Source organism: Apodemus sylvaticus, chromosome 11, assembly GCF_947179515.1.
Source record: "Apodemus sylvaticus chromosome 11, mApoSyl1.1, whole genome shotgun sequence".
NCBI lineage: Eukaryota > Metazoa > Chordata > Mammalia > Rodentia > Muridae > Apodemus > Apodemus sylvaticus.
The window spans coordinates 44,418,253-44,436,264 of NC_067482.1; the positions used below are offsets into that span (position 1 = coordinate 44,418,253).

Consider the following 18,012-nt stretch of genomic DNA (forward strand, 5'->3'; position numbering starts at 1 on the left):
AGGAAGGAGAGGGCCTGGTCCTGGAAAGGCTCAATGCAGCAGTGTAGGGAAGTACCAGGACAGGGAAGTGGGAGGGGTTGATTGGGGAACAGGGGGAGGTGATAGGGCTTATGGGACTTTCAGGGAGCAGGGAACCAGAAAAGGGGAAATCATTTGAAATGTAAATAAAGAATATATCTAATTTAAAAAGGGGGGGGACCTAATTAAGAGCCAAGACAACTGACTGACCTCAGCTGGGTTACTGGAGCAATTTCAAGGCCTGCCTGCACACAGAGAACAAGTGGTCTAAGTTTTGCTTAGACACCAGGAGCAAGTTATCATCTCTGGACTTAGTTTCATCATCGTGTGAAACAAAAGGATTTCATTTCAGGTCAGAATGCCAGGAGGACTTTGGAGGTGTGTGTGTTACTTATTTCAGTTCCTAGACATACAGCTACACCGTGCCTGTCATCTGTAATGGGCTGCATATCCAACAATGGCTCCATAGCATCTGTGACGTCACAGCTGCCCCCACTCCTACCCAGTACTGACGACTGCCCCTAGAGATCTGAACAAGCTAGGTAGGCATTCTACCACAGAGCTTTGCCCTCGGCCCTCTTTGTTTTTATTTTATTTTGCTTTATTTTTATTTTACTTTTGAGCCAGGGATTTTAAACTAAGCTGTCTAGGTAGGCTTTGAACTCACTCTAGCCTAGACAGGTCTCGTCTTACAACTATCTCACCACAGTCTCCTGCAATTACAAACTATGTTATCACGTCCAGTTTAGTAGCTGACTTGCTTTATGTCAGTACACTTTATGAAGTCTACACAGTGACTATGTGAATATGTTAGCTCATTTTCTCTTCACAATAATCTCATATGGTAGTACATACCCTGAATTTATAGACCTACTGGTCAAGACACAAAGGAAAATGTATGGCCTCTGATTATGTTCACTGTTCATTGGGCCAGAGCTACAACTCTGAGTATTACATCATCCCACCATCCCCTCCTCCATAGAGGGGAAAGAATCAGAAGGCAGGACAGGGCAGGGGAGCAGGTTTTTACTCTAGCCAGGCTGCCTAGCACTCCCCCACATGTGTGTGTGTGTGTGTGTGTGTGTGTGTGTGTGTTCTTTTTAGATAACAGTCTCACACCATAGCCTTGAACTCACAACCTACTCAGGCCACAGCTTCTCAAGTGCTGATATTATAAATGTGAACCACCACACCCAGCTTAGGTTTTGGTTTTTTTGTTTTGTTTTTGTTTGTTTTTTGTTTGTTTCTCTGTGGAGAAACAGGGTTTCTCTGTGGAGCCCTGGCTGTCTTGGAACTCACTCTGTAGACTATGCTGACCCCAAACTCAGAAATCTGCCTGCCTCTGCCTCCGCTTTAGAGTTGTATATAGCTGTGAGCTATACCCATGATGGTAGATGTAGCTATATTAAGACACAAATAAAGTAGGGTGTAGAACAGCCCTCCGACCACCTAGTGCTTCCATTTAGTCTACTGATGTCTGTGCATTTTATCTTGTCTTAAAAAAAACTTTTCTTTTTTCTTTTTTCAAAGGTTTATTTATTAATATATGTAAGTGCACTGTATCTGTCTAAAGATGCACCAGAAGAGGGTGTCAGATCTCATTACAGATGGTTATGAGCCACCATGTGGTTGCTGGGATTTGAACTCAGTCAGTGCTCTTAACCACTGAGCCATCTCTCCAGACCCCAAACAACTTTTCTTAATTACTTGTTTTACACACAGCACTCGTTGGTCATGGTAGTCCCAGCTTGCCTGGGATTTGGCTAACTGTGGAGACAAGATACAAAGGAAGACACAAATGCAGGTGCAAGATGCACTAATTAATGAGTAGATGCATCAAGGAAGAAACCAGACTGGAAATGGAAAGGGATGAGTGGGGTTGAGAGGCTCAGGCTGAGGACCCTACGAAGGACTTATGGAGGAAGCTGGACTTCAGAGAAAGATATTAAAGACTAGAGAGGAAGCAGTGAAGATTGCCAATGGCTGAAACCACTCAAGTGGCACACAGGAAGGGGCGCCGAATAAAATCTGGGAAGGAGTTTCACAAAGCAAAAGGAGGGCAAAGGGCAAAGGCTTGAAGAAGTAACAAGCGTGTGTCTAGGGACCATGCAGCTCACTCTACCTGTACCCAGGCTAGAGCTGAAGAGGCAACAGGAAACGAGGAAGAGAAGCTCGGCCTGCTGGGATGGCCAAGTGGCTCAGTGGTAAAGCACAAGGCACACAAGTGTCAGGGCAAGCCTAGCTAAGTCCGTGAGCTCTGGACTCAAGCGAGAGAGTCTGCTGCAGTCGACAAGGCAGAGGGCAATGGAGGAAGGCGTCCAGCCTCAACCTGTGGCCTAAACACACACATGGATGTGCACACATACCTAAACACACATGGGTGTGCATACACACACCTAAACACACACATGGGTGTGCATATACACACCTAAACATACACATAAATGTGCATACATACACATACAAACCCACATGCCTATACACACATGCACAGCATGCACACACACCTAAACACATACATTTTTGTACATATATATACACCCACATGTCTATACACACATGTACAGCATACAATACACACACAGATCCTTATGCCTATACTTACACACACACACAGCCCTAAACACACTCATGCATTGCATATGCACACACACCTTAACACACACATGTATGTGCATACATACACATACAAACCCACATGCCTATACACCCATGCACAGCACATACACACCTAAACACAAATGTGTACACACATATACACACACAAACCCACATGTCTATACACACATGCACAGCACACAACACACATACACAAATCCTTATATCTATACACGCATGCACGTGCACAGAATCAAATATATATGGTTCCTTTGGGAAATTTCTGACATGTGAAGAACTTAGAAATATTCAGCTGTATTCATTATTTGAAAATTTTGTTTTGCTTAAATTCCAGAACTAGCTACAGAGCTATACAGCTAACAATAAATTCTCTGATTTTAAAAATATAAACTCACCAACCCTATAAACTCCAATACCCATCATTAGAAGTGGTCTCTGTGTATATTAAAGTATAAGACCCAAGAACCTTAGATTCCTCTAATCTAAGATCCTCAGAATTTTAAAAGATAAAATATAGAGAGGTTTTAAAGCATCAATTATCTTCAAAATGTCACGACAATGTTCACATCCTAGCTGCATCTCACTAGGATCGCTGGGTTTTTCTTAATAATATAGTGAGTACTTCAGAGGCAACAGTCATTTTAAAATTGGCAAAGAAAAGAAAAAAAAGTAACTATAACTGATGGATAACATAGTGAGCTATCCACCTGTTAAAAAGAAAACCAGGCAGCCATGATGAAATTCAGCTGTGAAACAGCATCAATATATGCAGGAAATAAATTTGAAGTACAAATAGCTCAGCTGTCCAAAGGAAGGACACCTATGTCTGAAAAGCTTAAAATGTAAGGTGAGTTTGTCACAGGTCAAACAAACAAAAACATGAACTTAAGTTAAAAATTCTGGGTTTTTTTCCTCCTTGACTACAATATTGAAAACTAGCAATCTAGTTTTAAATGGAAACCACAGGCATCTCACCCCTGTTGGAAGAGGAATTAACCTTTCTCCCAGATAAGCAGGTAATGGGTCTTTCCCAAGTCAGATGGCAGAACTTGGGGAAATCCAAAGCCATCGGTCTGGTTTGGAACTTCCGATTTAAATTTCATACAGGCCTCCCCGCTATCCACATATGTTCACAGCTCTAGAATTTAATATTAATATTGCCACAACTTCTCTTTTAATTACTTTCCCAGAGACACAGATAATGAAAAGAAGGCAAAGACAGCCAGCCAAAATCTCCCTTTAATTCAAATGCTCCTGAGAGTCAGCAGAGAATGTGGGGGAGGGGTTCTCTTACATTGGGATTCTCCCCTATGGACTCTGTACACCTTAGAGTGAAGACCCCGGAGTAATAGGGATTTTAGTAAACAAAATCTTACAGATTGCAAAAAAAGCATATTCTTGTGTGCTCATGTTCAAAAGCATATGTCACATGTGTTACTGTGGATGGGCACCACTATTGTGAATCTATATTTACTATTAGGTCTTAAAGCCAATAGTACTGTAGATATTTCTCTGATACAGCCAGAAAATCTAGGTACCGGAATAAAATAAGACAAAATAATATTGTCTTAGCAGATAGAGGAAACTGTGGGACTGCCGATGTATGAGGGTTTTCTGGCTTTACTCCTATTTCCTGTACAGGTCTCTAACGCTGTCTATCCCCTCAGCATGACCAGAGGAAGAGATGCCACCAACATTAAGTGAGCCAGTTACTGTCCAAAGACACTGGAACTGATGAAAGTCAGGTTTTATCTGGAGAAAAGTATTATAAAGCAAATTATACAAACCCTCCTGAGGGGGGTTATTGCTGAAGGAAATGACTTGAGTGGTTTAAATTTGAGTCTAAATATCTGTTCTTCCTTTCCTTGTTAGGCGGACTGATCCTTGTGTTCTTAGATTTCTCCACCATGGCAGGCATTGCCTTCAGCTCACGGTTGGAATAAAGCTAATAGAAGATTTTGTGGCCACTGAGAAAAAAATAACAGGAAGAGGAGAAGAAAAGGATGCATGGTGAGGTGTGCATCCTTAGAGGAGTCTCAAGAGACAGGGAGATGGGCCTGGAGGGGAGGGAGATGAAGAAAATGCAGGGCTCCTCCTGAAAGACAAGGGAAGCATCCAGAAGGGAGAGGAACCAGCTACTCATCTGCAGTAACGAAGGACTCAACCGGCTAGCAAGGGCAGCAATGAAGTTGAGTGGCCTGCTAAAAAGGTAGGAGCTTGCCACTGGTCTTCGGTGTACGTAGACTGTTCCTTGGCTTACAGTGAGCCTTCCTCAACTGAAAGTATCGTCTACTGGGAATCCACTAGGTAACATGCATCCCTGCTTAAGCCAACCCATGCCGACATGCTCAGAACGCTAGCATCCACCTCTGCCTGGGCATAGTCATCTAACTTGAAGATATTATTTCATAGTAAAATGTTGACCATCTTCTGTGATGTAGGGAATATTATTCTGAAAGGGAAAAGCAGAACAGCTCTATGAGCACCACTGTAACTCAGAACGATCATGAGCCTAACCATTGTAAGTGCGTGCTCAGGGTTGTAAGCAGGGGTTATGGGATGGAATGTTATGATTCGGATACATACAGGACTTGGCACAAAACCTAACCACAGGGCTACAATGATTAATGCAGTAATGGAAGGCAAGCTACACGCCTTACGTGAACACATCTGTTAGAGATCTTCATTTTCTACCTCAAAGATAGGTATACAATTCTCATACTACCCCAGAAAAAGAGACTCTTGACTCATATTTCATAAATCCATAGGCAGTTTCACATACTTGATCTCTGGAGGGTTGAAAAAAAGTCCCCTTCCCTCCCCAGCCTGCAACCCACCCTATGACATCATCTCATGGCTTTCAGCAGAGCTGGCTGGTTAAAGCACACGGATTCGGGTAAGTGTCTCTCTGCTGAGAAAAGACTAGAAGAAGCTTGAGTTTTCAACCAACACACACAGTTCCCCAGACTACAGGCTCTCAAACCCACAATGGCCAAAGGGGCATCTGTGGTCAAAAGACTGTATAGGGAAAAGGCTGTCCCCAAAGCTGCCAAGGCCTGGCCGCATGTCAGTTTCAGGAAAGAAAGACTGTTTAGGTGGAGGATCTGGATCCATGCTGGAGTGCTTACCTAGTACATGCATGAAGCCATGGGTTCAATTCCCACACAGACATAGACAGACAGACATAGACAGACAGACATAGACAGACATGCACACACACACACACAGAATGAGAGAGAAACAGAAACAGAGATGACAGACTCAGAGAGACAGAAAGAAAAGGCTGCATCTTACACTCAGAAACAGCACAAATGCCAGCTGTTTAGCTTTCCCTGCCAGGCTGGGGGTGTCAGCTGATCCTGACCGGTCACTCCACACTGTAGTCTGATCCTCTCTGTATGCAAACGTCGCTGTGTCTCTGGTGCTGTCTGAGGTTACACCCAGCTGTATATAGCATACTTAAGTGGAATCTTGGGAAGCTGTTCTCCCTATAGGGAGCTGACCGTGACTTCACGGAAGAGGACTCAGAAGGAAGGACTTAGGGCAGTGAGCATTCTCTCTCTGGGAGGAACGTGCTCGAGCGCATGCGCAGCGCAACTTGAGGATCTGATGCTCTAAAGCATCCGCCAGCCGCCATCTTGTCCTCAGGTCAGGATCAGTGGAGAGCCTGTGTTAACCTGAGATCGCAATGAACAGAGAGGGATTTCCTCTATCCCATAATGCTTCCCCTGTGCTACTGACAGCCTCTGAGGCCAGGGTTCTTAATGTGAAGCTTATGGAATCATAAGAAGACTTTAAAGAATTTAAACAAAATACAGAAATTAAAGACTAGGTACATACTCCCAAACTGTACAACAAATGTCCATAATCTGATATATGTTCTTTTTCTCAGAACTCTTTGCTTCTCATTAGATCCCAACTGACTCAGTAATCCCAAAACTTACTAAGAAACTTCCCTCAGGGCTGGAGAGATGGCTCAGCAGTTAAGAGCACTAGCTGCTATTTCAGAAGACCCAGGTTCAATTCCCAGCACCCACATGGCAGCTCACAACTGTCTGTAACTCCAGCTCCAGGGGCTCTGACACCCTCCCACAAACATACATGCCGGCAAAACACCAATGCACACAAAATAAAATAAATAATAATTTTCTGAAAGACGAAAGAAGCAACATCGAGCCAGGCTGGTGGCTCACACCTGTAATCTCAGCATTCCGTGCGTGAGGCCTCCTAGACTATAAAGTGAGTTCCAGAACACCCAGGCTACTGAGTGAGACTCTGTCAGAATGAAAGAGAAAGAGAGAAAGAGGAGGAATGGAGGGAGGGAAAGTTACAATGAAGGAGGAGAGATGGATAGATGGTGGGGTGGACAGAGGCTGAAGGCTCTTCCAGAGCACAAGGCAACACCATCACACAGGTCACACAGGGATGGGGAGGGTCAGCAGATGCTCACAGAAGTCTGACTCTAGGTATCTGATGCTTCATTGACAACAGGCCCTAAACCAAGGTTCTGCTGTAAAGACGAGCTCCCAGTTTGTTCTTGATTTATCACATCCTGACCTGAGCGATTCGAAGCCCTGGGGATGGGAACTGTGAATGGAGAAAAAGGCTCATTTCCAGCATAAGAAGAACATTTGAGAGTTAATGACAGTCACTGACATTCTAAAGGCAGGAAAAGAAAACAGGTGGCCTCAGGACCTTGGTTACTGCTGCAGGGGTGCCATTTACTGTTCTGTTCATTGTATGATATACATCTGTCCTTATTATTGTAAGTGCTATAGGTCTATGCTTATGGTACTCCATTTTATCAAAAATTATTCCTTCCCTCTTCCTTTAATATATTATCATGCACCACAATCCCCAATACTTCCTGGTATAACCCCTCTTCATATTCTCATGTATGTTTATTCTTAATGACAACCTCCCTGCCATTTGAAACAAAGGTGTTCATGGGTTTTCAAACTTCCCTGGATGATTCAGATTCCTGCCAAAAGATGCTTGCTTATGGAGGGGAATTCTGTGGTACTAACTGCATCTAAGGCGTGTAGTTGAGTACAGCCTCCTGGCTTTAGCTTATTTCTAAAACAAGCAAATAACTCTGTCTTTACCTTCTGTTTCCATACTCTCACATGATAAGCTCTTGATTTGTGAGTTTCCAGCCCCCGAGCCTCACCCACATCAGAGAGACAGATAGAGAGACAAAAACAGAGACAGAGAGACACACACACAGACACAGAGAGTATAAAACAGACAAAACCAAACTATAACCTTTAATCTATAGCATTTCACAAAATATTACCTGAAGACCAGCCACATCAGATTTATCAAAAATGTATTTGTGTGTTCCCGCCTGCCTCCTTCCTGACAGAAAACATGAAGGGAGACAACCTAGGATGGTGTACTTATTAAACCCTCCCCCCGACACACACACACATCCATAGGTGACTCTTGGATACACACATTTGAGAACCCATGATTCAGAATAATTGTAATAACGTATTTATTTGATGCACATTGGTTATTTGACTGCATGTGTGTGTCTGTGTGCCAGATCCCCTGGAACAGGAAGTTATAGATAGGAGTTGTGAGCTGCCATGTAGGTAGTGGAAATTGAACCCGGATCCTCCGAAAGAGCAGCTAGCACTCTTAACCACTGAGTCATCTCTCCTGCCCACAATTCAGAAATATTTTATCCTTTCCAGTCTACATCCTCATTTTTTTTTATCAAAACTGAACTATTCCTACATACACTCCGTGGCCTCTGAAACCATCACCCCTTCCTCTCCTGAGGAAGCACTCTTCGTCTCCTTTCATTGTGTCTTCACCAGTCCTGTTGTTTCTCTCCCTCTCCATTGGAACTTTATTCTTCTGTAAATAAGGAGTGGGTTCAATGATTTTCCAAACAATTATCACAGTGCTCCCCTCAATACTGTGGACCCTGAACTAGTCGGCTCTCTTGGGTGAGTTTTTATTTTTGTGCTGTTGTTGCTGTTTGTTTGTTTGCTTTGCCTTGAGACGGTCTTACAGTGAAGTTAAGGTAGCCTCCAACTCTCAAACCTCCTGCCTCAGCTTCCCGAAGGCTGGGATTGCAGGCATGCACCAGCACACCTGGCTCCTCTGGTCACTCCGTGGGTTAGTTCTCAGTCTACCTAAAGAAGAACTGTGTCCAGAAAGTGTTTAGGGTCTTAGTTTATGGTGGCACTGGTCTTGTAGCCTACAGGGTACTTGATCAAGTCATCAGAGCCCAGCACTTCCTCCATTCTCAGATGCCAAAAGGAAACCTTCAGCTTCCACAGCACTGCACAGCCCGGATCCAAACTCCCTTTACTATGTCCTACCCAAAGGGCTTTTCTCAAGCCTTACAGGTTAGAGGCAAGGCACATCCAGTCCAGAAATCTCCTCATCCCTTCTTACTATCTCTAGTTTTTAAAAACATGCATGCAGAGTTACTGTAGGTGAAGTAAAAATAAATTCTATTTTACCATCCCAACACACAAAATGCCTTTCTTTTTCTTCCTTTCTTTCAACTGTCCAGGTATAATAGAGCATGCCAATTTTATTTCATTGGCAGTGGTGATTTGCCTGCATGTATGTCTGTGTGAGGCTGTCAGATCCCCTGGAACTTGAGTTACATGCTCTGTCGTGTGGTTGCTGGGAATTAAACCTGGGTCTGCCGGAAGAACAGCCAGTCCTCTTAACCACTGAGCCACCTCTTCAGCCCCAATGCCTTCATTTCTAATGGCTCACATTTCTCTTTCATTGTTTATCAGCATGGAAGTCAGACTTTTAATCCTCCTTTTCTAAGCAGATTACTTTATTTGCTACTTTGGTAAAATAAACATCTCATGACAGGTTTCTAGCTAACAACACAAGATCACTGAACCAAGAGGAGGAGGAGGAGCTGGTGGTCACATAGCATAGAATCAGCATAGAATCACACAGCACACCCATCACACAGATCAACAGCGCCAGCAATTTGAGCAGCCTCCGAAAACTTCTGCAAACATGACAGCCTGCTCTTGCAAGCTAGCACACAACAGCAAGGGTCTCAGTTGGCACTTTCCCAAAGCAATTTTCTTCTCATGAAAGGTACTGAAAATTCACCTTATTCTCGGCTGCTCAACAAACAAGGATTTCTATCAGCCTTATATGCAAATAACCAAAAAAAAAAAAAAACATTTAAAAACCGATAGGGCAATACTACGCCCTTTTGGACTTGATTCATCACCAACTCGCTGAATGTATTTATTTCGCATCTCCTTCCATGAGGTCATACACACACACTACCCAGTTGCTACAACAATAAACTGAATGAATGACAACTTGTGGCACACAGGGGTGCAGTGAGAACCCCAAATCCTGTTACCTCACCAGACTTGACTTTGGTTTTCTTTTCTAGGAAATGGGGAAGAAGCCACTGCTGACTTCAGTTTTACCAGAAACCAACAGCAAGATAAGACGGTCCCAGCTTACACTAGAAGCCATCAAGCAACAGTAATGCTCTGGAAATCTCTTCCCAAGTAACTCACTAGCATCCCATTTTACAGGAAAAAAAAAAGAGAGGGAAATGATCAGGTACTTTCTCCTTGATAGTAAATTTCTTCCTTTGTGCTCCCCCAGAGTAATAATGTATTCCTCTGCAACACGTCCGTGGCAGTTCTCAACCTGTGGGTCATGACCCCTTTGGGGGTCGCATATCAGATATTCACATTACGATTCATAACAGTAGTAAAATTACAGTTATGAAGTAGCAACAAAATAGTTTTGTGGTTGGGGGGGGGGTCACCACAACGTGAGGAAGTATATCGAAGGCCACAGCAGAGTTAGGAAGGCTGAGAACCACTACTCTAGAAGTATTACAGAAAGCAACTTATGAAAACAGGATTGAGCCAAAAGTGCTCACGCCCTTGATCTAGTGACATCACTCCCAGAAACTCATCTCAAGAAATAAATTCAGGACAAAGGAAAATCCTCTTCCATGTACCAAATGTCAGTCACAGCACAGAGAGACCAGTCAGGATCCACACAGCACTGTTTACCATCCTGGTGTTTAGGGACTGGTAGGAGAGTGCTTCAGTTAATGGTTCTCAGATCACCTTATGCAAAACGGCTGGTTCCATTTCATTTCGGGGCTTGTATTTTTAATCACACAGATTCCTGGAGGCCCTCTCCAGGACTATGGTACAACGTGTAAGAACTAAAGCTCTCGTATGGTTTTGGTGTCCAGCCAGTACTAGACTAATCAACCATACAACAGTTGTCTGTATCCCAGAACAGCATGAGAATTCCTAGTGGAGACTGGCCAGAGATCGCTCAGAGCATTCAAGCAGTTGCTGCGGTGACAGGAAAGATGAGGACAGAGGCCAGGTGTTTCTGGTACCCCATCCTCACCCCCTCCATCAAAGGCTCCCTTCTCTCACTGATCACCTCACCCCCTAACATTGCCACGCCTCCTCTCAATTCCCATTCAGGGTCCTCTTTCTGGCTGCTGCCCCTCTCTAGTCAGAGCCCCTGGGATGCCTCCCTCACATTCTCAGAAGGTCTCTAGAAGAAAAGCAATATCGATTATTTGACTAACCTCAACACATACTTGAGGCTTCCTAATTAGCACACCAGCTGCACTTGTGCTCCTAAACAGAAACCCTCTCCGATCCACACAAACCTTCAATCAAGTGAGTGAGGGAAAGCAGGAAGCTTTGATCCTGGGCTTTCAATGACCCTAAGCCTCCAGACCCGGAACCACTATTTCAAGAACTCGTGGTCAAAAGCATTCCAACTGCGGAGCAGGGATGGATTCTCAGCTGTATCTTTCGAGCAGTGCAGCTAAAATAGTGACATGATCTTATTTGACTTAAACAGAGACAAGAAATAAGCATCTCTCTCTGGCCTGGGTTCCAAAAACCTCTGTACTTCTCTGCCCACCGCCTTCAGACACCCTCCAGACACTCACACACATCTGCAGATGCTTAGAGGGAGGCATCCTCTAGGCAACTAACTGAAAGAGCTGGCGAGGAAGAGCTTAAAACGTCCTTTCTAATTGTTCTCTTTTCTTCACGGGTCAACACTATAAAATATCTAAACTCTGTGTCCAGTCTATAGCTGGTGCTCTGAAGTGCTAATTCCCAGCTTTTTACCTGCCAACCCCAATTTCCCTTAAAAGGATCAACCTCCTTTTCCCTTAAAAAGGAGACGTTTGTAGACAGCTTGCCTCCAGGCCAGGGATTTATCTGCTCCTTCTCTTTTTTCATTATCCTACACGTCCTAAGTAAGGGCTGACCTTTGAGAGTTTATTGTAAGGTAGACACTACATTAAAAGCACTTTGTATATTTTACCTCAACAGCAACCTTTTGGGGGTAGTAATTTTCAGTTATTACTACTGTTATTTAAAGGTCTCTTCTAATTTAATAACACCACCAAAAAAGGCACATAGAAGAATTTCAAAGACTTGTCTGAGGTTCCCACGGCCCAGAAATAATGGAGCGACGGTTCCACATGGGCCCTTGGACTCCAGGTTCTTGCTTATCTTACTGTGGTTTTAGATTCCAGTCGTGGTCCAGGAATCATTATAACATGCTGTCTCTCTAAGGGAATGTCTGTGCAAACAATCGTTACGGGACCCAAACAGCTCACTCCCTTCGCAAGGGAAGCTCTTCAAACTCAGAGACTTGCTTATCCACCTAGTCAACCTCCCCAGAGGAGAGCAGGATGATAGAAAGTCTTTAAATAGGAAAACAGACCCAGAGGTTTCCCCAAGGCCTTTCTCTGCATACACAATGTACTAAGGAACTCTGCTAGAGGCCCTCGGGGTATCACAAAGCAATGTAAGCTTTCAGGATACAAAGCTGGTAGAGCCTCTCTGCAAATGGCTAAAAGAAGGCTTAGAAAACTACAGAATGCAACCTCTTCTTGTTCACCCCTCCAGTTGGTTCACATTCTATCTTTCTAACCCTGTTCCTGCAGCTGGTAAACCACTGGGCCTGTCAGTCTCCTCTTTCTGGAAAGTTCACATGGCCCTCCAAGTCTTCCCCTTCTCCATCGGTTAAGCCCCTTCCTTCCTAAGGCTCCCGGCTCCTGACCGCTCCAACTCACACCCAGTACCCTTCTCGAAACCCTACAGCCCTTAAAGCTGCTGCGACCCAGCTTCTTCTCCGTTCCCAACCGGTGTCTTTCACTGTGACTACTAGAGTCGAAGGTCCACCAGAGAACGGATTTCCTCGTATTTCTCTTCTCTCGTGCACAGCACCATCTTAGATCCGGTGAGGGCTTATCAACTACCTGTCGCTTGAACCCATCCGTCTCCACTTTAATTTAATAAAGCACCTAAAACCAGTGATTTCCCAAGCTTTTGTTGTTGCGGATGTTACAGCCCAGTCAATTGGCATTGCACAGCATGAAACCTCCTGAGAAACTAGAAATTTAATCTAGAAATGTACAGAAAGAGGCCATTGGAATGGAGAATAATTAGATAGGAATTCTGGAATATGGTTTTTATTCTGATTTTCTTTACCTAGCTAGATGACTTTAAAGCTGCTATCTGTGGATGCTGGAAGGCCCTTAGATTTCCTTCATCAAATATTGCTGCGAGTTGTCTAACGTCCCCACACAAGCGGAGCTCAGACACAGCCAGCCCCAAGAACAGGCTTTGTCTACACATGCTAAAATCTCAGAAACCAAGACAATCACATTTTTAATGTATCAGAACTATGTGTGACCTTTCTGACTCAGTGGCACATACCTGTAACTCCTGCTCCTAGGAGGTAGAAGCAGAAGGGGCAGGAATTGAAGGCCATCCTTGACTACATATCAGCCAGCCCAGGCTGCCGGAGACCTCATCTCAAAACTAAAACAAAGCAAAATGGGAAGAAAACCAAAGTGTGCCTTGTTAAGACTCTGGAGAGGGGGTTACACTGCCAAATTCACACCCATCTCTGAGTTTGGTCTACACTTTGAAACAGATTAAACAAGGTCATCACAATGTTCAGCCTAAAGAAAAGAAAAATCTCAACAAAGCTACAGAGATTCCTGGGACACAAAAACAAACAAACAAACAAACAAGCAAGCAAAAAACATTTTTAAAGAGGCCAAAGTCTTACCTGTAGCAGAATGCCAAGTCTCAACAGCAAAATGACTGACTCCGGAAGTCTAAGTAGCTCTCCACGCCATATAAAAGCTAGTGTAGTTCAAATCTATCACTGATGAGAGTTCCTCCTGGGGTCTACCTCTCTCTCTCTCCTCCACAAGGTTCCCAATGAGTCACTGACGGAAAAGTTGTAACGCTGGGCTAGCAGAGTCCAGCCTAAGGTGGTTGGCCTCGGTGTCCGAGGTGACCAAGGCAGTAGGAACACTCCGAAAGTGACAAAAGCGATTAGCAAGTTCCTGTGCAGAAGTGAGTTTCCTGTGGCTGGCTTCTCCACAGAGGGGTTTCGTCTGTGTGGGTTTAGGGCCATGTGCGCATGTGCATTTCCCTCCGTGAGCCTGTGAAACCTACCCAACCAAGAGGCAGATGGGGCTTTTGCTGTACGGCTGGTTTGTGTTTGATTATCGTTTTATCCTTTCTAGATCATTTCTCTCTCTCCATTCCCTCCAGTTTCCTCCCCAGAATCACCTACATACAAGTGAGGGAAGGAAAGGGGGTGAAACTGGGATGATTCTTTCGGGAAATGAAACAAGAGAGGAAAATCAATTTCACTGTCCTGGCCGGTCTTGGTTAATTTAAGCTTAAGTAAAAGTACTAAACTGAGAACTTAACTTCCGGGCTGAGGATGGAGTCGGTGGGTAGAGTACTTGCCCGGCCCTGTGCTCGTGCCCCCGGATTGAATAAAATGCATAGTTCCTGGCATACACCTGTTATCCCAACGTTCAGAAGGATCAGAAGTTCAAGATTTCCCAGGTATCATGGCACCTGCCTTTAATTCCAGCACTCAAGAGGCAAAAACAGGTGGATCTCTGTGAGTTCAAGGCCAGCCTGGTATACACAGAGAATTCTAGAACATCCAGAGCTACACAGAGAGTCTCTGTCTACACACACACACACACACAAAGACGTTGTTCAAGGTCATCATCCTCAGATGCACAGTTCAGTCCCAGCCCAGTGGGAGATAATCAGTGGGTTCTCCGGATCACTCCGCTTTATTAATAAAGAGTTGTGTTGCTAGTATTAGTAACAATTTAAAAATGAGCGGCTACTGAGCACAGCAAAGGAAAGTCAAGCAACGGCCAGAGCAGCACCTGGGCCGGGAGGCACTAGACTCTGAGCTGTTTTCAGACCCCCCTGGGTTTCACTATTTGTCTAAAAGCACAACTGTACTTGTCCCTCCTCTCTGTGCCAGCCAGGTGTGGAGAGCATCTGCAACAATGAAGCCCACGGCCAAACTGCCTAAAGAGCCATTTGACTCTCCTGAAGTACTAAGGCCCACACCCTACCATGCCACGTCCCTGCACCCTAAGTCCTGAACCTCTGTGAATGCTATCGTCCGGGATGGTAACTCGCTCAAAATACCTGAGTCGATAAAAGTCAGTGACATTCAAGTCAACAACACAAAATGATGCTCGGAGCTGGGGTACAGCTGGGGGGAGGGGGGACCAGGGACCAGGACTTGGACTTGATTACCACTGAGACTGTTATGACCTGATTCTGTCTGAAGAGAAATGCACGAAACACAAGGTAGACAGAGTCTATTCTTATAGCACGAAAACCCTACAGAGGTTGGAAGACAAAGATCTTCAAATAAATTCAGTCATTCCAAAGTATAGCGACTATTACAAAGGAATCAGAGCCATCAAGCCAGAGAGCAAGATATCCTAGAGGTAGTATGGGCTGTTCACATGTAAGATAAAGCTTGAAACTGTAACACAGCTCTGACAAAAAAATTAGAATGCCTGAGGTATTGATTTTGTTGTAGTTGTCGGTACCAGGATGCCACCTGCAAAGATCTCATTATTTTTAATGCCCACCCCTCAATTTTCTTTTTCTTTTTCTTTTTTTTTTTTTTTTTTTTTTTTTTTTTTTTTTTTTTGGAAATGTAGCTATGGCTGTCATGGAAAAGAAAGAGGCGGGCCAGGGAGGGGAAGAGGGTCCAAATAGGCAAACAGCAAAAAGACCTTAAGGCAGACATGAGATTGGAGAAGTAAAAGGTTAAAAGCACCTACTATGCCGGGCAGTGGTGGCGCATGCCTTTAGTCCCAGCACTTGGGAGGCAGAGGCAGGCAGATTTCTGAGTTCGAGGCCAGCCTGGTCTATAGACTGAGTTCCAGGACAGCCAGGGCTACACAGAGAAACCCCGTCTCAAGAAACAAAAACAAACAAACAAACAAAAACACCTCTCAGGAAGGTTAAGTAGAAGGATGAGGACCTCAAGACCATCTTGGGGTACACAGAGCATTTCCAGGCCAGTCTGGTTTATGAGACATCGTTTTAAAATTAAAGAAATGTATGTGTGTTAAAGTGAATACAAAAAAAAAAAAAAAAAAAAAAGCTTAAACAAGGATTGGGTTAAAAAGGAAAGTGTCTACCATGTGGTCCTAAGCGCTCCAGCAGCCAATACGAAGCAGAGAAACAGAAAACTCACCACTCACTGGGTAAAAACGTGCACATAAAACAATGCTCAGTGCTGTAATGCCAGCACCCACCAAGAATTCAAGGCCAGCCTGGGCTGCAGAGGGATATTGTTCTCCAAACACAAAAGCAAACAAGCAACAGTAGCTACCTGGTTTGGGATGGTGGTCCTCTGGTTCCTGGGTGCTAAGACTACATGGACACTGCCTCTGGGCTACCATGGGGTGGGGGGGTGGGGGGGAGGAAACCGCCTTCCTTAAGCAGCCAGCAGTAAGGTTTGTGAGGTGAGTCCTCTTCGGTCTCTCCTTGGCCAGGCTGATTTCCCCGTGACACTCCGTGGACCGGTGTGACAGGGCACTAACATACCCCGTGTGTTTCACCAGGCTGTTCTAGTTCGATCCAGATGAAGACTGACGTCAGCTGTGCTTTGAGAAAGGCATCGCCAACGGTTTTTCTCACCCTGTTTCTGAAAGCTTTGCTACTCCAAAGTTTAAGAGTTCAAAATGATCTATCGATGGGGGTGGGGGGATACAGGCAGGGGGGGTGGGTTTTCTCAGGGTACCAGTGAGCTGGGCCTACTCTAGGGAAGAAAGGAGAAGGGCAAAGGTAGCTGACCTCATGGGCCAAACCTCCTCCTCCAGGTGCTTCTGCCTTCCTGAATACGAAGCAAGACATGCCACCGCAGGATCTAGATGCTCCAGGCTTCGTCCTTTGCTTATGGTCTGCACACGTGAGGATACACACCCAGGTCAGGCTGGGGTGAATGTGTCCAAGCCCCAGCACTCCTGCCCAGCCTGGAAGGGACTGAGAAGTTAACACCCACGTCTGCAAGGTTCCTCTTTCCCTTCTCTGGCTGACCACTGACCACACTTCCTATCTGAGAGGCCTGCTCTTGCCTAGAGAAATCTCTCTCTCTCTCTCTCTCTCTCTCTCTCTCTCTCTCTCTGCCTCCCCTCCCCCCACTTGTGTTCTTTTAACAGAGTTAAATGGGGCTGGAAAAAAAAAAGAAGGAACCCAGTACCTTACATTTAAAACAGGACAGACAAGTGCACACACACATAGCCATCCTCTCTGGATAAGACTTCTCACACTTTAGTCTAGCCTGGGGAGAGATGGGGGAGGGGAAACACTGGAGGGCTCAAAATGGCAGTCAAGAAGGAAACCTTTCACTCCAGACAGAGCCGGGCCACTGTGGGGAAGGAGGGACAGTCAGGAAGACAAGGCCAGTGGTCCATTGTCTTAGTTTCAAGCACATCCCTCTCCTGAGATTCCAAAGCAAAGGCCATCAACGTGAAGAGGCGAAGACTTGGGCCAGTGAGATGGCTGAGTAGATAAGACACCGTCACCAAGGCTGGCGACTCCATTTGATCCCTGAAACCCACCCAGTGAGAGGAGTCCCTTACACAAACCCACCACACACACCTGCCGAACAAACGAACTGGCTGTAAAAGTGAAGTCGTTCATTTAAACAAAAACATTACAAAGTCATCCTCCACTGTACAATGAGTTCACTCACAGCCAGCCTGAGATACATAAGCCCCTGTCAAAAATAGATAAATAAAAGCCAACAGCTTTCTCAAAAAAAAGAAAAAAAAAGAAAAAAGAAAGCCACGCCTTCAATTGATTTGAAACTCTCTCTGATAGGGTCAAAGGAGGTCTTGGTGGGTTTCCATCCAGAGGTAATTTAATAATTTGGCATCTGACTCTGTATCCTGCACTCAGGTATAGTGTGGTCTTACCTCAGTTCTCTGCCAGCTGTTGTTGAGAGGCCTCTTGTATAACAACCACAGCTTGTGATGAACAGTAAACTGTGGAAGCCTTC

General features: G+C 44.8%; 1 protein-coding gene across 5 annotated transcripts in view; it reads right to left on the reverse strand.

Annotated features, from left to right (window-relative positions):
* Window positions 1-18,012, reverse strand: part of Rhoh (ras homolog family member H) — a 32,818-nt gene extending 14,806 nt beyond the window's left edge. For 2 of the 5 annotated variants that reach the window (XM_052199535.1, XM_052199537.1), the window contains exon 1: window positions 13,729-14,183. The gene's annotated coding sequence lies outside the window, so the exon portion shown is untranslated. Of the gene's footprint in view, window positions 1-13,370; window positions 13,476-13,728; window positions 14,184-16,805; window positions 16,965-17,929 lie in introns of those variants that run through there. The other 3 variants (XM_052199536.1, XM_052199539.1, XM_052199538.1) reach the window with 3 other exon arrangements.